The 22,374-nt window shown below is 35.7% G+C and overlaps 1 long non-coding RNA gene across 1 annotated transcript in view; it reads right to left on the bottom strand.

Moving 5' to 3' along the window:
- Positions 1-3,014: 3,014 nt before the first annotated feature.
- LOC141511150 (uncharacterized) overlaps positions 3,015-22,374 on the bottom strand; it is an 82,371-nt gene continuing 63,011 nt past the window's right edge. The window contains exon 3 of the long non-coding RNA XR_012475268.1: positions 3,015-3,095. This is a non-coding gene — a long non-coding RNA (uncharacterized LOC141511150). The remainder of the gene's footprint in view (positions 3,096-22,374) is intronic.

Here is a 22,374-nt window from a genome sequence, read left to right as displayed (position 1 = left end):
TTGCAAGAAGTAAAAAAGAAAATGTATTATATCTGACCGGTCTTCCCCCATGGTCCATCCTTTCCTCCTTTATTCACATCCCCACTCCTTCCCCCTGCTCACCCGCTTCTTACTCCAGATGTCTATACCCCATTGAGTATATTTTCTGTTTCCTCTCCTAGCCACCTCTGATGAGAGCAAAGATTCCCTCATTCCCCCTTGCCTCTCCCCTTCCATATCATTGCAATAGCTCATTGTAATAAAAAATTCTTATGTGAAATATCTTGGACTGTTCCCCCTCTCCTTTTTCTTTCTCCCATTCCATTTCCCTTTTTTTCTATTGACTCCACTTTTACACAATATTTTATCTTCGAATTCAGCTTTCTCCTGTGCTTCAACTATAAAAGCTCTCTCTACCTGCTCTATTAACTGAGAAGGTTCATATGAGTATTATCAGTGTCATTTTTCTATGCAGGAATACATGCAGTTCATCCTCATTAAGTCCCTCATATTTCCCCCCTCTCCTCCAATCTCCATGCTTCGCCTGAGTCCTGTATCTGAAGATCAAACCTTCTGTTCAGCTCTGGCCATTCCAAAAGGAACCTTTGAAATTCCCCTTGTTCATTGAAAGTCCATCTTTTTTCCCTGGAAGAGGACATTCATCCTTGCTGGGTAGTTCATTCTTGGCTGCATTCTAAGCTCTTTTGCCTTCCAGTATATTGTATTCCAAGCCCTACGAGCTTCCAATGTAGCTGCTGCTAAGTCCTGTGTGATCCTGACTGCAGCTCCACGATATTTGAACTGTGTCCTTCTGGCTGCTTGTAATATTTTCTCTTTGACTTGGGAGTTCTGGAACTTGGCTATAATATTCCTAGGGGTTGGTATTTTGGGATCTCTTTCTTGGGGGGATTGATGGATTCTCTCCATTTCTATTTTTTCCCTCTGCTTCTAGAATATCAGGGCAATTTTCCTGTAGTAATTATTTGAAAATGATGTCAAGGCTCTTTTCCTGGTCTTGACTTTCAGGTATTCCAATAATTTTTAAATTATCTTTCCTAAGTCTGTTTTCCATATCAGTTGTTTTTTCAATGAGATATTTCACATTTTCTTCTAATTTTTCATTTTTTTGGTTTTGAAGTATTGATTCCTGATTTCTGGTAAATTCATCAATCTCCCTGAATTCTATTCTTTGTCTAAAGGATTTGTTCTCCTCAGAGAGTTTTCTTATCTCTTTTTCCATCTGGCCAATTTTGCTTTTTAAAGCATTCTTCTTCTCAATAACTTTTTGAACTGTTTTGTCCATTTGACCTAAGCTGGTTTTTAGCATGCTATTTTCTTCAGCATTTTTTTGGATTTCCTTGACTAAGCTGCTGACTTCATTTTCATGTTTTTCCTGCATCTCTCTCCTTTCTTTTCCCAGTTTTTCTTCCAACTCCCTCATTTGATTTTCAAAGTCTTTTTTGAGCTCTGTCATAGCCTGAGCCCAATTTCTGTTTTTTCTTGGAGTCTTTAGATGCAGGAGCTTGTGCTTCCTCATCTTCAGACTGAGGATTTTGATCCTTCTTGGGCTCATTTGCAAAATATTTCTCAATAGTCTTCCTTTTGTTTTTCTGCTTGCTCTTTTTCCCAGCCTGGGCCTGGTTTGGGGTGCTTCCTGAGCTTTTGGGACACTCCCACAAGGGTCTCAGTGTGTGAGGCTCTGTCCTCCCTCCTGGTCTGTGAATGACCATAAGCACCCCCCTCTGCCACGGGGCTGAGGTGGGGGGGGCTGCTTTTCTATTGGGGGGCCTAGACTGCGATCAGGATCTGAATGTAGTCAGAGCCCCAGAGTCCTGTTCCTGGGGCTGAGGACAGAGCTAGGCAATCTCTCTTCACTCCCCTCCCTCAGCTCAATGGGCTCATGCCCTGGGGGCTCCTGCTTACTGGCTCCGCCTGCTTCTGTTTCCTGGATCAGGGCTGGGGAAAGACCAAGCTGCTCCCTGTGTGCCCTGAGGGCTGGGCTCCATGTGCCTGCTCTGGCAGAGGTCCCCTGCTGTTTCCCCACTTTGTGCTCGGTGCTCCCCGGGGTGCAGCTGAGGAGACTCCCCTGCTGCTGTGAGCTGTGACTCCCAGTGCCCTGGGGCTGCCTCCAGGAGGCTGAAGTTCTTTCACTCTGGCGGGCCACCCCTCTGGCGGGCCACCTCTCCGGGGGAGCAGAGCCTTTCTGCTCTTTTCCAGGTTACCTTGAATAGGAGAATTGCCTCACTGGGTCCCTTTGTGGGTTCTGTCTCTCAAAAGTTTAGTTAGAATCCTTAGCTGATGAGTTTTATCAGAGAGCTCCTAAGACTTGATCCCTTCTTGTTGCCATCTTGGCTCTGCCCCTAACCAATGCTTTTTGACTGACTTTCTGCATCAGCCCTGGTCCCGGCATTGGCTTCATCCACACACCAAAGTTTTTCCAAAACAATAATAAAATAATATTATTTGATATAAATATTGACTATCTAAACCTCAAATTTACTTTAATATCTGTTCTAGTAATAAATAGCATTTATTTTAATAGTAGTTAAAGGATAAAAGAATCAGAACAGACACATACAAAATAGGATGGATAAAAGAATCAGATCAGACATATGTAAAGAAATAGGTCTTGTATTAGGATACCTTTTAACTCACACAAATGGAAATTCAAAGTCCTTAAAGGAGAACATGAGAGATCAAGAGCAAAAAGGGGAAGATATAATAGTCACTAAAGGAAGAAGAAAATCAATGATAATTCTTTGGAGAGGCCACCCTTAGAGTTTCCATTCCTATTGCCATCAAAGTCTTTGCCATTCTTTCCAGTGGATGCGTATTATGGTTTGCAATCAAGTTATGCTAAAGGAGTACCCTGAGGCAGTCAAAGGTAATGGGATTGTAGAGATACAGCAGGTTTTGATTCTAGATGGTTCATCTTATATGACACATCTGGATAATTACTCATTCACAAGTAAAACACCAAATATTATGTAAAGTATGCCTTAAGAGAGTTTTCTGACCAGTTGGAGAAGCTTACCAGAAGATGAAAGTTTATGTGGTACTTCTAATTGCATCTTCTTTTGGAGTAGAAGCTCTTGCCCTTTTCCATGTCATAGATCCTATTGATAGTTTGGGGAAACTTAGAGAACCTTCATCAGGATAATGATTTTAAATATATAAAATTAAAAACATACAATTCCAAAAGAAACAAATTGTATTAAATATAGCTATTAAAATACATATTAAAATTATGAACTCAGGAAAAACTCTTTTCAAAGTTACCTTCATCAAGTGTTTTGTTTGTTTGTGTTTGTGTGTGTGTGTGTGTATGTGTGTGTGTGTGTGTGTGTCTGTGTGTGTGTGTCTGTAATTATTCTTTCACTTTTCTACCATTCTTCTGGAGAAATCTCCAATTACAACAAATGGAGAGTTACGTATGACTTCTTCCTCCCTAGTTGTTGCTTATAGTATAGTCTTTCAGCTAAAGCTCATTATGTATTATCTGCACTTGTTTGAGTGTTTAAGGAGTACCCAAACCTTAAGTTCCAAGCCACATTTTGCCTTCCTCTTTTTCCCCCTTTTTGAACACAATTCAGAGAACAGAGATTTGAAAGTGGACTTACTTGATTGAAGAGATGTCAGTGATAGAATATTGTGAAGCATTTTTTAGGATCTCTACACTTAACCTGATACAAAAATTCAAAAACAATATCTTTCTAGAATCTTTGCTTCCTAGTTAGAGAAATAGTGGAGAAGGACTTTCTGGATAATTAGATCCTTAATCTGTTCTTCAATTCAAAGAAAAGAGAGTTTTAATGGAACTCCAGGCTTGGGGACTGTCTTTTGAAGAACCAAAAATTTCAAGATTGAGGGATCTTGATATCTATCTATCTATAAAAGAGAAACTTCATGAACAGTGTGTCTCATGAAAAGAGTAAGATCTCCTATGTGACCTAAACAGCTAAAGACAGCATGTAAGTAAAACAATGACATGGGACAGAAAATTCTAAGCAGTGTAAGTCAGACAATATCGGGTTGTTTTCCAACCTCAAAATGTGTTTCCCTTCTGAGTGGAGACCCAATTATGGGATGATATTAAAATTGAATTAGGAAAATTACATGGTGATGATATTTGTCTTTCATTCTCAAAGAAGATCATGAAATTAGGGAGGTGATTCCATGAAATGCAAGTGAATTGAATTTGAATGAAGGAAAGGAATCCTGTGCTAAGTCACTAACCTCCCTTAATCCACCAGAGATATTTGAGTCCAGTGACCAGATATGAATCAAGACTACTGGAGATGGCCCTGGATACAAGTCAATCAGAGTTGTGATTTACCAAAGGTCATATAGCTTGGTAAATATCAAGTTCTGAGGTCAGATTTGAACTCAGATCCTACTGATTGGCACTATATCCACTGCACCACCTACATCAGAGGAGGCACAATTGTATTCATTATTTAGGAGATATTTTGGGTCCATTTAAATATTTTCCACATTTCTTCTTCAAATCTATGAGTCCTTCTCATCTATGTTTTCTGTGGGGTGAAACAAGGGAAATTCTGAATCCAATAGGGATCTGTTATTTTTTGTGCTTTTGCAGAGTTGAGGATCCTATTTCCTTCATTTGTTGGAACTTAAACAGAGACTATACATAAGTTTTATTTTGTAATTATTTGGATGTAGTAGAGGATGTAATGGGTTAAAGAGGTAATGGTATTTTGGATTAATCCATAGTAATAGACTTAGCCATGTGAGTCCAATATATAAAGGTTTTGAGCCCTAGGTTATAACTAAAGGAAGAAAGTGAACTGAAAGAAATAGGGATTTTATCAATGGGTTATAGAAGTTTTGAGAAATGACAGAGTGGTAATGGGAAATGGTGTTCTGAGCAGAAGAACCTGAAATAAGTGAGCTTGACCTGTCTCAAAGATGACCAGAAGTTTTAGATATTTTGGATCACTGCAGTATTTTTCCCATTTTACTTAAGTAAAGGTACAAGTTATATGGGGATTTCATTATAACTCACTTGACAATAGATGGAGAACTAATGGAACTCATCACCCTATGCATAATTATTTAATTGAATATAATTTGTGAACTCATAATTAAATTATTTATGTAACAGTCATAACATATAGCTTGAAAATGAATTGAGGGGAGATACAGTCAAGATGGTAGAATGTTAGGAAGCAATGTAGTGAGTTTATTTCCAAGTACTGAACCTAACAGATTTAGAAAGTACACCAGCCTAAATCTTGTTGCAGAAATTCAGAAGAAGTGATAGTGAATTCTTTTTTCCTGTCCCACTTGGCATATGTAGAAGATAGGGAAGTGTGGGTAATTTGGAGAAGGGGGTTGGGTCAGGAGCATATTTCATGCTAGGAACACTTCAGTATCTCAGAAGAGCCTTGCACTTGGGCAAGAAGAGGTCTCAAACACAAAATGAGGTAACCTTAGACTGAACTTAGTATGATGGGGACAGGTGCTAACTGTCACCTTTGTTGCCCACTACCTAGTCCCAGGTTACAGGTCAAGGAAAGTGTTAGAAGGAGGTCTTTGCAAAGAAGTGGTGCTTTTAATTGGGAGGCTTTGGGCAGTGTGTAGAGAAAAGAACAGCAGCAGTACTATGACTCAGACCTCAGATGCAAAGCAGGTTCTCATTTTCAATAGTTTTCCCATTCTGTTAAGAATAACCAGATTGAGAATCCTGAACCAAAAAGGAGAGGTCACTTCAGTGCCTCTGAGTCAACAGAGTTTTCCAGTTAGCAGTCTATTATTTCTCAGACCCAGACTCAAACCCATGTCAAGAACTTGCAGAACTTAGGAAAAGATAAAAGGGAATTAGAGTGAAATTAATTTAAAGGAGGTCTTGGTCTTAGAATAAACAAATCTTTATGAATATGCAAAAATATTCTTTTTGAGGTGATGAAGTATCTTAGGAAAAAGGTACCCTTAAATTGAGGAATGGATGAACTAGTTATGACATGTAAATGTTATACTAAACTCCTATCTGCGTAATGACTTACCAAGATTTCAGAATACTAATAATGAAACATGACACTCACTCCCTGATAAAGAAGAGAAGGGCTCATAATCCAGATGAGAAACCTTTTTTAGGATCTTGTTAATGTGTAAATTTGCTTTAATTGACTATACATATTTATAATGGATTTAGTTTTTCTTATGTCCTCAGTGGGAGGGTGTTAGGGTGGAAGGTTAAGAAGATGGATCTTTGCTTATTAAAACAAAATATATATAAAAAAGAAAACTGGGGAACTCTGATCAACACAATAACAAATCACAATTTTTGAGGAATCATGAAACATGCTGCTCATATTCTGATGAAGGGGTTATAGATTCAGGGTGCAGACTGAGATTTTCCAAGGTGATCAGTGAGACATTTTGTTTTGCCTGACTAAATACTTCTGTTTTTCAGGACTTTTGATTTTCTGGCTCTCTAAATGATTGAGTGTGGTGAGCTTGATAAGAGATATAGTAGGGAGAGAAGGCTTATTGAAGTAAACAATAAAATAAAATTTAATTTTATAAAAGAGAGAATATATTGAGAATGATGAAGTAAAATTTAGGGCTAAAAGAGGTGAAGGACTATTCATAAACAAGAATGGCAAGAATGAAACTACAGCCAGGCCCTAGTTTGGTCTAGTATAGCACTGAACAGAAAAATAATAATTTATATTCTCATAGTGCCTTAATGCTTATGATCAGATGATGTAGATTTAGAGGGCAAATGGGAGATCATTTTGTTTTTCATTCATTCAGTCAATGAACATTTATCAAGCTTTCTGTGTTCTAAATGCTGGGGAAACAAATTAAAGCAAGTATAGTCGGGGAACTCAAAGAGTTCACAATTCAAAAAAACTGCAAATAAATCCACACAAGATATATGTTATGTAAATGAAAGATGATTTCAGAAGAAAGGTACAAAAGTATCTGGAAAGACCTCTTAAAGAAAGAAGAATTACAACTGAGTGGTGAAGGAGGTTGGGGAAGAAAGGAGACAGAAGTAAGAAATCAGGGCATTTCCATTATGGGGGACAGAGTTGGGATGATAGATTGAACAATAGAAAGAAGGCCAGTGTAACTAGATTGTAAAGTATAAGTGAAAGAGAGAAAGATCAAGTCAAGTCAAGTCCAGGAACTGTACCAAGTATCAGAAATTACAATATAAGCAAAAAAGTCCTTTCTCTTAAGAAGTTTACATTTTAATGGGGGAAGAATATGCACATAAGGAAAGGAGACAAGAAATTATTTGCATAGGGGATGATAGAAAAAGAAATCCATCAAAACAGCAGCAGATACCAGAGAGGACTAAAAGAGAGAACATAGGTTGGTCTGGGAACTTTCCTTAAAGTGAAAGAATTGAGTAGAATTGACTAATCAGAGAAAAGAATGGAATGTTCATGAAGAGTGAGAAGGTTGATGAATCATGGTGGATATAGAAGACTGGATGGTCAGAAATGAAGCCCAGAGAGGAATAGAATAAGGTTTTAGAAACCAGAAGGTGAAGGTTTGAGTACAAAACATAAAATCTTGTATTTGATCAAGGAAGTAATAATAAGTCATTGGAGATTACTGAATAAAGTAATGTTATGACCAGACCTTAACTTTAATAAAAAAAAACAAAAAACTCTTCTACTGTCTATTGGAGGATGGACTAGAGTGGAAAGAAACTTGAGACAGGGAAAACAATCAAAATACAGGTGTGAAGTGATGAGACTAAGTGGAGAGAAGGGGGCATATGAGGGTAATTGTGAAGATCAGAATAATGAGACTTGACAACAGATTGGATGTGTGGAGCAAATGCAGACCCAATTGTGAAATTTACCCTTTCTCCCTTTCTCACATTCTGAGTAAATCCAGTTCTGGTTCAACCTTTATTGCTATTCATGCCCAAATCTTTGTGACCCTTCAGACCATAGTATGGCTAGGCCATCTGTCCATGACCAAAGACACTGGAATAATTTTTCATTTCCTTCTCCAGTGGATAAATGGATAAAGTGGATAAATGGACAAAGGAATACAAAAGGCAAATGAGAATGCCTTAAAAAGCAGAATTGGCCAGCTGGAAAAGAAAATAAAAAAACTCTCTCTAAAGAAAATAACTTCTTCAAAAACATAATAAAACTGAAGAAAGCTGATGACTTTGTGAGAACTCAGGAAGAAATAAAACTATACAAAAAAATTAGAGGAAAATGTGAATTATCCCATTGGATAAACAACTGATCTTGAAAACAGATTCAGGAAAGATAATTTTAAAATTATTGGACTACCTGAAAGTCATGATCAGGAAAAGAGCATAGACTTCATTTTTCAAGAAATGATTCAGGAAAATTGCCCTGATATCCTAGAAGCAGAGTAAAACAGAAATTGAGGAAATCCAGTGATCACCTCCTGAAATAGATCCCAAAATGAAAACTTCTAAAAATATTATAGCCAAATTCCAGAACTACCAAGTCAAGGAGAAAGTAACACAAGTAGCCAGAAAGAAACAATTCAATCAGGATATACAAGATACAAAGCTACAATCAGGATAACAGGATTTAGCAGCTTCTACATTAAGGACTTGTAAGACTTAGAACATGATATTCTGGAAGGCAAATGAGCTTGGATTACAATTGAGAATCAATCCACCACCCAGTAAAACTAAACAAACCTGAGCAAAAGTTTCAGAGGAAAAATGAATATTCAATGAACAAGGGAAGTTTCAAATTTTCCTGATGAAATGACCAGAGTTGAACAGAAATTTTGATCTTCAAGTGTAGTGCTCAGGTGAAGCATAGGGAGGGTAGATGGGAAGGACAAATTATGAAGGATTTAATGATGTGTGTTTTCCTGCATGGGAAAATGATGCTGATAACTCATATGAAACTTCTTATTTATGAAGGCAGTTAAAAGGAATGTATATAGCAAGGCACAGGAAGAAGTTGAATTTGAAAGTACAATATATTAAAAATAGAGTTAATGGAAGAGAAAGAACTATATGGGTAGATAGGGAAAGGAGAGTTAGAATGGGGTAAGTTATTTTACATAAAAGTGGCAAGAAAAAGTTTTTTTTCAATGGAGTGGAAAAGGGGGAAGGTGAGGAGAGTGAGTGAGTGAGTAAGTGAGCCTTTACTCTCATTGGAAGCTTCTCAGAGAGGAAATAACATACAGACTCAGCTGAGTGTAGAACTGTATCTTGCCCTAGAGGAAAAATAGTATAGGAAAGCTATGGAAGAAAGGGGATGGGGGAAATAAGGCAGGATGTAGGTGACAGAAGAGAGGTAAGATTGTGGGAGAGGGTAGTCAGATACAATGCACTTTTGAGGAGGTGCAGGGTGAAAGGAGAGAGAGAGAATAGAATAAATGGGGATGAGGAGGAATAGGATGGAGGGAAATACAGCTAGCAATAGCAACTGTGGAAAAAAATTATTGAAGCAATTTCTCTCATGAATATCCCAAGGACAGAGCTCATGGTGACTAAATACAGACCGAAACATACTGTTTTTTTCCTCTCACTTTATTTTTCTTGAGTTTTCTCTTCCTTTGTGGGTTAGGATTTTGTTTACTTTTACAGCATGACTTGTAGTAATGTGTTTCATGGCTACATGATTTTAACTTACATCATGTAACTTGCTATCTTAATGGAGAGAGTGGGGTGGGAAGAAGGGAGAGAATTTGGAACTCAAGGTTTTAGAAGTAAATGGTGAAATTTGTTTTTGCATGTATCTGGGGTAAAAAAATGCCTTATAAGGCACATCTCTCTCTCCTCTCCCCTCCCCTCCTTCCCCCCCTCCCCTCCTCTTCTGTCCTCTCCTCTCCTTTCCTCTCTTCTCCTCTCATACACACATATGCACGCATACAAATATACAGACACAAGAGGATGCAAGGATTTCTGTGCTTATACTTCATTGTCATCTGATCTGGTTCTTGAAAATAGAAGTGCACATATAAAGGATTCACAGAAATCAACTCTTCCAAGAGTATAGATTGAATCAGAGTGACCCCAAGGTCATTTACAGCTATGTAGATTAATAATAAGATGGACAAAGGGAGGTATGTCACCATATTTGACACAAAATGCAAAGCTTAATCTCTTTGTTGAATTGAATTGAGTTTTATAAATGTACCAATAAAGTGTCAGCATACTCCAGTATCTCTAAATAAACTCATGTGCATGTCTAGTGAGAATGAGTAGTGTTTGGTAGAATTTTTCTGAAGTTAAAGATTATACTTATGAACTTATCAGCCATTCTTATTTTATATACTTTTTTAGCTTTTTTCTCCCTCAGGGAGAAGGATTCCAGTCTAACCAGCTGCCATGCATTTTTATTCACTTGCTTTGAATGTTTCACAGGTATAGGAAGATGTAAACTTTGTTTGCTTAAGGGAAGATGCAAACTTTATTTGCTTTTGTATCCAAGATACCCACTGCCATTTTTAAAATATTTGGAATAATCAACTCTAGAGTCTTTGGCTACCCCTGTGTATGGTGTAAGGAGATAATTGCAATGATCCCAGGGTGAACCATCTGCCAGTGCAAATTGCTCTGCTATCTGTTCCATTGAAATGTCCATGATCATTATATTCTGTTGAAATGTTCATGAAACATGTCTTATAGTAAGCTGTGTTCCTGGAAACCATGATGCTATAAGTGAGCAAAATATTCCTAATTGCTAAGAATTGTATGAGTGTGTATTCATGCATGTGCATATGTGTTAAATGTTTATAATTCCCAATTGGTTTCCTCATTTAATCTGTGGCTTTAGAGAGCTAACATCTTCTGATAGTTGCATATTGTTAATATTTGTATGGACATACTAATGATAATCTATATTTATAGGAACCAAAATGGTCTCAGGAAACCTTTCTCAAAAGAGTTGCTTTTGATCAAATCTTTGGATTTTGTAAGAATATATTCTGTTATTATATAATTTCAATTGTATTATGGCTATAATAGTGGCTATAATAGTTATCTATCAGCTGCAAGTTTATACACACACAAATACACACACATATATGTAATATAGATAGATAGATAGATAGATAAATAGATATAGGTGTTGTTTATCCTTCCTTCATAAATACATTATATCAGAAAAGTGATTCCATGACTTGTTTTAAGTGAGGGAGGGCTTTGAAAAGTCATAAGCCTCACTCTCTCCCCTAGAGTCATTTGAGTCCAGAGGTAAGATATGAATCAAGATGACTGGAGATGGTCCAGATGTGTATGTGTGTATGCACACACACACACACACACACACACACACACACACACACACACAAAACTGTCCTGGTTTCTTTGGTTTTCTTCAAGACTCAAAAGTCCTACCTTTTGTGAGAGACTTTTCCAGGTCTCTTCTAGTCCTTTCTCTCTGATAGTGCTTTTCATCAACCTTGTATATATCTTGTATATAAATATATACATATATATATATATATATAAATGTAGTTATTTATATATTTTCTGCATTAGAATACCATTTCTTTAGGGAAGGGACCATGGTTTTGACTTTTTTGTATATATACATATATACACACACATATATGTATGTATATATACACATATATGTATATATATATATATATATCAGTACAAAGGTACCATTTGATGAATGCCCATTTATTAATCTTTTATTTCAATGTACTAGCTTGTGATTAATGAACATTGTAGTATAAGTTGGATATTTTGTTTTGCTGCTTCCATTTCATTCCTTATTCCAGGACACAGATAGTCTACATTCTGATTATGGAGCCAAAGCAGGAGAAAATGGGGGAAAGTTAGGAGGAGATTAGGCAAATTAATAAAACATCTTAAATCTTTAGAAATATTATCTTAGTCTGTTATGGAAAAATTGTGAAAACATACTAAATTTGAAGTCAGAAGATCTTATTCTATATCTTGGTAATCAGAAATTATTTTCATTGTAAAAATTTTTGCTAAAATAAATGTTCCATGAAATGATAGTTCATGTTGCCTCTGAATATACTATAAAGTCAACTGCATGGATGGAAGAATGAATTCTTGATGAATGAATGAAATGAAGAAAAATCATTTACTGAGTATTAACTATGTGCCCAACTTTTACCTTACTGAAGATACAAATACAAAAATGGAAATAATCCTTTCCCTCCTGATTCAAGAAGCTTGCATTCTAATGTATAAAATCCATTGTAGTACTAAGGATCTAATGATTTGATTATAGTAGGGGAAGGATATACTGTATTTCCCCATGTATAAAAGGGACCTTAATTTTGGAGACCCAAATTTGAAAAAAAAAATGTATTATATAAAGTTATTGAGCTAAATTTTATTTATCATAAAATTCCTACAACCCCCCATCATTGTCAAAACTCCTATCCATTAGCTTGTCCTCATCTGTGTTTGATGATGAATTACCATCTTCATATATTGCCTCATCTTCAGTTCCATCCATGACATTTAAAATACCATACTTCTTAAATGACTTAACAATGATCTCAATCTTTGTATTATCCCAGCACTGTACAAAAATCTTTTCTGAGCCATTTCTGGGCAGAACATAGCAAACTGTAACCTAACATACCAGTAACAAATGCGAAACAAAGAGTATAGACAATAAGTATGAAAAAGCAGGAAATGAAATTAAAAAAATCTACTGTATAAATTGTCCCCAGTTTTTAGACCCCAAATTTTTTGGAAAAGTGTGCATCTTATACATGGGGAAATATGGTATATGTGGTACTAGACAGTTGGTGAAAATCTGCCTCAAAATTATAGAAGGAGGAGAAAAAGATGTGCATGTGGTGAAGGGAAGCTAGTGAGAAGATAATAATGATTCAGAACTAATCAGGACAACAGGGTCCCAATTCCTTTATATGTTTCTTCCAGTAGAAGTTTGAAACCAAACTCCCATTCAACTGCAGCTCTTTATTTCATGGGTGATATGATTTGATTCCTCTGGTAGTTTTTACATTCAATGGCAACTTAACAAGAATCTCATATTTAGAGTACTAATGGTTAAGGTTAATAACATTTATAGAAAGTCAAAAAATGATATGTTTCTTATCTCTTAGACTCTCTCCCCGTTATACTATCATTAGAGAGAAAAAAGGTACCAGGGATTCTAAAGGACTGAGAATCACTTTGTATTTCTGTGTTTCATGAGATATTATGGCAAAAGAAATAGTCAATATATTAGTGACAATATTCTCAGTATTTCACTAATATAATCCTCTGACTGGATACTTAGTCTATCATAGAGACTATATGTGAATTTTCTCCTGCATAGTATAAACTGAGATTTTAGACTACATTGAAGTAGCTTTTGAGAGTTCAACTTTACCTCCATGTCATGATCAGCATTAACAAAGAACTTTATAAAATCTCTAAATCCAGTCAGTTGTGTGATTTTTTCATTTTTTAAAATAAATATTAATCAAATGCATATATTCTCCCTAAATAGATGTCTATATTCACAATCAGAGTACCTAGATTGGAATTCCAGATCAATTTGACTTCTTGACAAGAAATTGAAATTGCTCTGTCCAAAGTCTGTCCAAAGTTGCCAAAGGTCTCTTAATGATCAAATCTTCCAGTCTTTTCCCAATCTTTCCCATTCTTGACTTCTCTGGTACTGCTGATCTTCCTTTTTTCCCTTGATAGTTTCTTCTCTCTCTTGGGTTTATCTCTCTCCTGATTCTCCTCCCTATTCATTTCTTTTCAGTTTCATTTTCTGGATTTTATACAGATCATTCCCAGCAACCATAAACTTTAACCACAGATCTGTTCTAGCTTTTCTTCTCTTTTCCCTTCCTTTTATAACTTGGTGCTTTCAGCAGCTATATAGCTCTTGTGATTTTCAGTTAGCATTACTATGCCACAATTATTAGTTTTATCTAGCCAGCCCTATTCTCTCTTCTGACCTCCAGTCAGACATCACCAACTACCTATTGGGTATGTCTAATTCAGTGTCTTGTAGATATCTCAAAGTCAACATTAAAAACAGAGCTCTTTACTTCCACCCCCCTTATTTTCCCTTTTCCCTAACTTTCTTATTACTGTTGAGGGTCCACCATCTCTCAACTTGATGCCTTTTCATTGACCTATTCCCCATGCATGTAATAGTCACCCTCCTCAACCCTGTCTCCTGATTTCCTTGACTTTTTTCAAAACTCAGTGAAAATCTTATGGTTTATAAGAAGTTTTTCTAGGCCTTTCCCAGTCATTTCCTTCTGAGTTTATTTTTCATTGCTAGGTGGTCACATATAATCACTGAATTTAAGTTGCTTCATCTATAAAATGAAGAGGTTAACTAAATGGTCTCTAGATTCATTCTAAGTTTCTAATCTTTTTATTACATTTTACATATTTAGATCCATTACTTAGTAGCTGAAAAAATGGGCAAAGCACTTCGTTTCTTTGAATTTCTGCTTTTTAAATCTATGAAATAGGAATTATTGTACTTCTACTACCTCCATTTACAGAGTCGTATACATTGTGAAATCTTGTAAAATTTTAAGCCAAAACCAATCTTAATGAAGTTAAGTGGTGGTATAGAAAGACGATGAGCTAGAAACAGCAAGACAACTTCAAGTAAAGCCCAAAACACTAGCTGTGTGGGACCAATTACTTTTACCTGCCTCAGTTTCCTCATCCATAAAATGAAGATAACTATAACATCTGCCTCCTAAGATAAAATGAGATATTTGTAAAGTCTTTGTAAACTTTAAAGTGATATACATAAATTCAATTGTTATTATTATTATTATTATTATTATTATTATTATTATCATTATCATTATTATCAACACTCAAAGTTGTATAGAGATTTAGGAGACAACAAACCTAAAGCTCGTTGTAAATCATCTTATATATAATTCTTATTTAGTTATTCTCAAGGCTAGTGGTTGTGAAAGTTTTTTCTTTTTAAAATTGATAACTTTCTCTTTCAATAAAACTTTAGTGAATTATTTGCAGCAAAATATATATACACACACACACTTTATGTGTATATACATAGACACATGCATATTCATATACATAGGCAAATATACATAAGCATACATATATTTGTATATAATTAAGACTAGTCACACATTTCTAATTTTAAAATAATTTTATATTTTCAATTTAACTACCAGTGTAACAATGTTATAAACAAATCTTTTTAGTGGAAAAGATATGATTGATTGCTATTAATGTGTTTTATTATTGTGAACAATATTGGATATGATATCTCACTTTATGAAACACTTTACAGTTTTAGCTTCCCCTTTGCCAATCTAACTTGGTGTTTTTGAAATTTTTTTCACTTAATCTTTTCACAAGAATATTGTTTTAAAATTTACTTTGCTTTATTGTAAATGCCTTTGAGATTATTTTTAGGAACCACAAAACTATTTAAGAATAGTTAAATCAATTTTATAAGCACAATAGGTAGGAGAAAGTTATGACTAGAGAGTAGATTTACCTTAAAAAAGACATGAAGATTTTAGGAGGTTGCAGGCCAATTCAAATAAGATAATGAATGTAAAGCACTTTAAAAAACTTCCTCCCTCCCTCCCTTCCTCCCTTCCTCCCTTCCTCTCTTCCTCCATTCCTTCCTTCCTTCCTTCCTTCCTTCCTTCCTTCCTTCCTTCCTTCCTTCCTTCCTTCCTTCCTTCCTTCCTTCCTTCCTTCCTTTTCCTACAGTCATACAGTCTCCAGGCTCCATATATCTTCTACCTGCTGAGTTAAAAAAGAATGTTCATAGAGCAAATATAGAGGTATGCTGGTAAATGTTTAATAACCAGGCTTTCAGAAAATGAAAATAAAAAGATTGCACATGCATTTTAAATCGCCTTTTAACATTTTTGCAGCACATTTTTAGATAACCAACAAAATGATGAATCAATTCATAATTTGTAGCTGCCAATTTCTGAAGAATAAATTGCACTGAAAATTTTAGGATAAGTTCTTTCAAGTCACTTAGACTTGACTTCAGAGAACCTCTGGTATAAACAATATGCATGACTGATATATAGTGGCAGACAAAAACATTGACTGAATTAAGGGGCATCATGCTCTCTTCTAGGTAAATGAGAAGGAGTTTGCTGGTTCTGTTTTATTATATCCCCTGATCTCTGGAGTGCTGTGTTAAGTTCTGGTTACAAATATTAAAAAGAGTATTTATCATTGTTTGTGGAGCTATGAATTTGATCCAACCTTTTGGGGGATAATTTGGAATTATACCCAAAGGGCAAGAAAAATGTGCATACCCTGTGATCCAGCAATACCACTACTGGGTCTATACCCTGAAGAGATCATGAAAAAGCATAAAAACATCACTTGTACAAAAATATTCATAGCAGCTCTGTTTCTGGTAGCAAAGAATTGGAAATCAAGTGAATGTTCACCAATTGTGGAATGGCCAAACAAATTGTGGTATATGTATGTTATGGAAGACTATTGTTCTATTAGACACCAATAGGGATGTTAATTCAGCCTAGAAAGACTTGCATGAACTGATACTGAGTGGGATGAGCAGAGCCAGAAGAATATTGTCCACCCTAAAACATGGGGGTGATGATCAACCTTAGTGAACTTGCTCATTCATTCCTTCAGTGCAATAATCAGGGACAATTTTAGGGTATCTAACCACAGAAAATAGCATTCGTATCCAGTGAAAGATCTGTGGAGTTTAAACAAAGGCCAAAGACTATTACCTTTAATTTTTTTTAAAGTTGTCTTATGTACTACATAATTTTGCTATCTCAAATATTCAATTTTTTCCTCAAGGATGGATTTTTCTCTCAAAACATTCAACTTTGGTTAATTTGATAGAATGGAAATGATGTAAAGATTATCATATAACTTTCTGTGGGGGGGGAGGGAAGGGACGGTGAAGGAAAAATGTGTAAAATTCAAAACCTTACCAAAAATGATAGGTTGAAACTACTATTATGTATAATTGGGAAACAAATAAAATATTTATATAATAAAAAAGAAGAGTATTCATAAACTTAAGTGCACACAGAGAAAGAGTACCCTAATGATAAAGTCTCTTAAATTTATATCATATGAGAAGTAGTTAAGAGTAATAGGGATTTTGGTCTAGAGAAATCTTAGAGGTAGATATTTATTTCCTTTAAGTCATTCACTTATGTCCAACTCTTTGTGAGCCTGTGGATCCTGCTGAACTGATTTGCCATTTCCTTCTCCAGTAGATTAAAACAAATAGAGATTAAATGACTTGCCCAGGGTCACACAGCTAGTAAGTGTCTAAAGCCATATTGAACTCAGATGTTAATGACTCCAAGTCCAATGTTGCCTGACTTTTTGTGACCTTATTTGGTGGCAAAGATATTAGAGTAATTTCTCCTCCACATCATTTAACAGAAGAGGAAACTGAGGCAAATAGGGTTAAGTGACTTGCCTAGGGCCACACAGTTAGTAAATGTCTGAGCCTATATTTAAACTCACCAAGATGGGTCTTCCTGGTGCCAGCCTGGCTCTCTATCCCCATGCCACCTAACTGACCAGTAGGGAGATATAGGAATACTCAAATATTGCAGTCCCTTCAAACATTAAGGTTTTGTAATTCTCTAATTTTTTAAAGTAATTTTGGTGAAACAACACATTCTACAGATCAGTATCAGAAATGACCTCAACAAGAGACGACACTCATTTTATTTGCCTTTTTCCTCATATTTCTCCTTTTATGCTTTAATTAGCTTCATGGATGTTTCATAACTAGATTTAATTACTTATACTTTTTTATTATTTCTTTAAAATTACTCATTTTGCCAACTTATCAAGATAGGCTTTGTTAAACACAGAAATGTGATACATGCATTTAAGTATGCATATATATATATGCATATAAATACACACCTGATAAGAACAACTAATAGAGGATACATTCTACTGAGTAAAGTCACTCATTCTGCTGAGACAGATCAATAATCATTAACCATATAACAAAGACCACTCTTGCTGTACCCTAAAGAAGCCAATGTTTCAGTATCAAGATTAATTTTTGTTCACTCTCTTTGATAGGCACACCAGAGAACTTTGCTTAGGGTATTTGCCTAATATGACAACTTTTTTCCTTAACATAATCCTATGGACTGCTTCAAATGATTCTATAGTACCTAGTTTAAGAAATACTATTCTTAGTAATATTTTTTTTTTTAGGTTTTTGGCAAGGCAAATGGGGTTAAGTGGCTTGCCCAAGGCCACACAGCTAGGTAATTATTAAGTGTCTGAGACCGGATTTGAACCCAGGTACTCCTGACTCCAAGGCCAGTGCTTTATCCACTACGCCACCTAGCCGCCCCCCTTAGTAATATTTCTAAAGAGATCAAGCAGGTGAAGGAAAAGGTAGGAAAATTTGTCATTGATGACCAAAGTCTTAGTTATCAATATGCAGTTTAACTGTTTTCACTATGATAATGGATTTGCTTATTTACATATCTACTTATCTGTGTATCTGGAATTAAAATTTTTTTCTTATTAAGAATAATTTGTGTCTGACTCTTCATAACTTCAATTGGGTTTAGTTTCTGAAACCTGATTTGAACTCAAGAAGATAAGTCTTCCTGACTACAGGACCATTTCTCTATCCATTGTGCCAACTAGTTTCCCCTTAATAATTATTGCTAACATTTTTATAGCATGTAAAAATTCACAAAGTGGTTTACATACATTATCTGGCTTGAGCTACATGATAACCATATGAGGTAGCTAGTATAAACAACATTCCCATTTTATAGGTGAAATTCAGAGAATTTCTTTACTTGATTGCCCCTATAGATGACAAGTGTCAGAGGTCTGGCTCAAGCTTGGTTCTTTTTTTTACTTGAAATCTGTCACTGCATCCATTATTCCATACTGACTCCAACTTCTTCCATCCTTGGAGTTGTGTAGAGTGGGTGTTCCATTTAATCTCTCTCTGGTTCTCAGTTTTCTTATATTAAATAAGTCTTTGGATTGTGAACCCTTCTGTCTTTGAATCTGACATGCAGTGTAAATTCCAGTTAATAAAATGGCTATCTTCATGAGCTCTAGTGGCCTGGACCCACCAAACCCTTCAGATGCATGGATACTATTTGGTGTGAGCTGATTCCACATGTCAGTTCTCTATAAAATCTGTATCAGTTCTCCATGTGGGATATTATGCCTGCCAATTAACCACAAATGTGCTTAGTGCAACATACTAGTGCCAGTACCATTGAACCTCAGTAGCAAAATGAAAAGGACAAATTTAGTCCCTAAAATTTCACAGAGCAGTGCTAGGAGATTCCTTTAAAAATCCGAGCCTTATAGATCTTTTTGGAGCAGTGAAATGAAGTAAAAAGCTATCTGAATCCTCTTTCTGTTTCCTTCAACATCTCTCATCAGTTTGATTCCTTTTTATTATCATTATTTATGTTTTTTTATAACTAGAAAAATAATTTGTCATGGATTACATCTTATTTGCAAAAGGCTCTGGAAAGACGACAACAAGACATTTATAATATATCATAATTTACCAGTTTCCCTTGAAAGTATGCAGAAATAATGGCAGAAAATATATAAACAACTCCTATGACAGATTCTGAATGATCTAGTAATTTTGATTTATACTTGGTATTTGATGGAACTGTATTAGTAGTTAAAGGCAATGACTAAATGATTCCTAGCACCGTCTCCCCTTCCCCCCAAAAAGTCAGATATACAAAAAAGGCTTTACAAAGCAGAATTTAGAGCTCAGAACCTCACAGTTTAAATTTCCAAAGTGCTGCGTAAATTACAAACCAGGCTGTCACTTTTAACTAACAATTCTAACCAATATGGTCTAGTTGGGTAATTTGTCCACACCTCTTTTATGAAGCAGTAAACACTGATTTAATTCCATTTGCTCTTCCAAGGCAAGCAGCCTCATTTCTATGATACACTTTGAATATTGGGAATAGGGAGGAGAGAGAGAGGGGAGCAGTGCATTTCTCAGCCTTTAATGGCAATAAATCAGGTTTCACATTATACACAGTGCTGAGTATAGACACATCGCTTGCTTGGATTGCTATTATTAGCATCAGTAGTGGACTCTTAATGATGATGAAGATGTCTCAACTAGCTATAGGTCTCATGGTTATCCAATTGCTGCATTAATGCATTGTCTCTGTTTACACATCTACCCCCCTCTCCCTCCCTGCTATATACAAAACTAAGCCATTTCATTCTTTCATCTACTCCCCTATGGTTTCTCTTTTTGAAGAAAAGAAGGAAATGCAAGCTCTCTTATTAGCTGAATTACTGTGAAGAGAATCATTCAAATTGTCAATAGGACTTTCTCTTCTGATCAAACAAAACACAAAACAAGACAAGGCAGATGCTGCCTCAACAGCTGCTAATTTAGACCGGTTTTATTGCACTATCAAAAGGAGTTGGGTACCTAACTATAATTTGAAATTATCCTCACTCCTCATTGAACTTTCTTGGTTATTTATGGATCCCCCAAAGATTCAGATAGTTGGAAGTAGAAACATAAACCCGCAGGGTTTCCTTATGTTAATAGATTTGGCAGATTACAAATCTCCTAAACCCTTGGGTCAGAAAATAGTCCGGCAATAATGACCCTAAACATTTGTCTCCAGATCCAAGAATTTACTCTCCTTAACTCAAGATACTATTTGCTGTCAAATATGTTCACAAGCACTTTATAACTATTTCTTTTAATTACTTTGTGGTCTTGACCGTCTATCATTTGATCAAGACTTACAGATCCAAATTCTCTTTTTTCTTCATAGCAACCAAATAGCCCAAATAACTGGGACCATTTCAAAGGAACTCAATCCATCACCAACAAATATTTGCTGAGTGCCATCTAGTCTGCTCAGCACCGTATATAACTTTTGCCACACAACCCCATTATTCAACACCTGGTCTTCCTAACAGACATTTCACACAATCTGAAAAAAAAAAGAGTGGAAATCAGGGAGAAAAAGAAAACAACCTTTGAGATTCATTACATAAAGGTTATTGGAGAACAAGATGAATGTGATGCAAACTCTTCCTTGGAAGCACATTCTCTACCTAGCTGCCAAAATGCCCTCGCCATTTAAGAAGACACAAGCTGAGTTTTACTCTTTAATTTCTCTGCTCATTAAGCCCTTACTTCTGAGGTGTGAAAATGACTCCAGGCTGGTAATAAACTGCTGGAGAAGTCATTATTTTAAAAATGATTCTATTCCCAGAGGGGATGGAGTGGTACAAAGCACAATTGCTCCAAGAGCAGCTCCACTATAGGACAATGATTGTTCAAATGTTTCAGTTATTATAAGGATAAAAAAGAATTCTTTAGTTACAGCAAGAAGGATGAAGCACAAAATGCCCAGTTCTTCTCAGTAATCACACTGGGCTATTTAGAGGGTTCATTTTGGGTGAGATGAGAAATTATAGATCATCAAGATTATATATTATCATGCAAAGAAAATGAAGATAAAGTCCAAAAGAGAACAAATAAACCTTATATTATCACTGATGGTAAGGGAGGGACTTAGGAGAAGATCATCTAATTTTAATAAAGTTGACTGGAAGTAGTCAAAGTGACTTATCCAGTCCTCCTTTGGGACTCTTGTTCCTTATAAAGAGATTTCTTTAGTCTCTATTTCTGACCTGGTTCTTTTTTCTCCAGAATAACTCTGACTGGAGTCCTTTAATAGGACAGCTATTTGATATTTCACTTGAGTCTTTTTAAAAACTCCCTCTCCTTTCTTAAAATAATAATAGTAACAATAATAAAGAAAATAATTAACATTTATATTGCACTTACTCCATACCATTATCTCATTATCTTATTTGATCCTTAGGACAATACTAAGAGGTATTACCACTATTATCCCACTCTCCAGATAAGGAAACTGAGACAATCAGAGATTAACTGACTTGTCCAGGATACAGTAAGCTTCCCAGGCTGTATTTGAACTCTGGTCTTCCTCACTTCAGGTCCAATACTCTCTCCTCTGCACCACTATTAAAATATACTAATGACTTTAAAATAGACTAACTGGTTTAAAATGAATTTGATTTAAGGGTTTCTTCCCCTAATAAACTTCCTTGAGATAACTGGAACTCCCCTAAGATATTGACAAGGTAGAAATAAGTAGGAAATTGCTGTCTGAGAGATCAGTACTCTATCTAAAGTTTCCAAAGTAAGAGGATAAGTGGAAGCTTCATTTAAAATTTTCTGTGAGGCATGGACAGCTCTTGATGCAGTCTAACAGTATTTGGCTCCAGGATTCACAGACTGCTTTGGGTATCAGTCACCTCATCCCTGACCTAGGGATTACTATTTCTCTGAGGGGGGGGGGAAGCAAGAAGTGAAATAACTGTGGCCCATATGAAGACTTTGTTCTCTTGACTGAGGTTGCCATTTGTTCCCCTTGATGGTT

The sequence above is a fragment of the Macrotis lagotis genome, chromosome 2 (genome assembly GCF_037893015.1).
Source record: "Macrotis lagotis isolate mMagLag1 chromosome 2, bilby.v1.9.chrom.fasta, whole genome shotgun sequence".
NCBI lineage: Eukaryota > Metazoa > Chordata > Mammalia > Peramelemorphia > Peramelidae > Macrotis > Macrotis lagotis.
The sequence above is the reverse complement of the archived record's forward strand: the minus strand, read 5'-3'. Positions and strand labels throughout refer to the sequence as shown.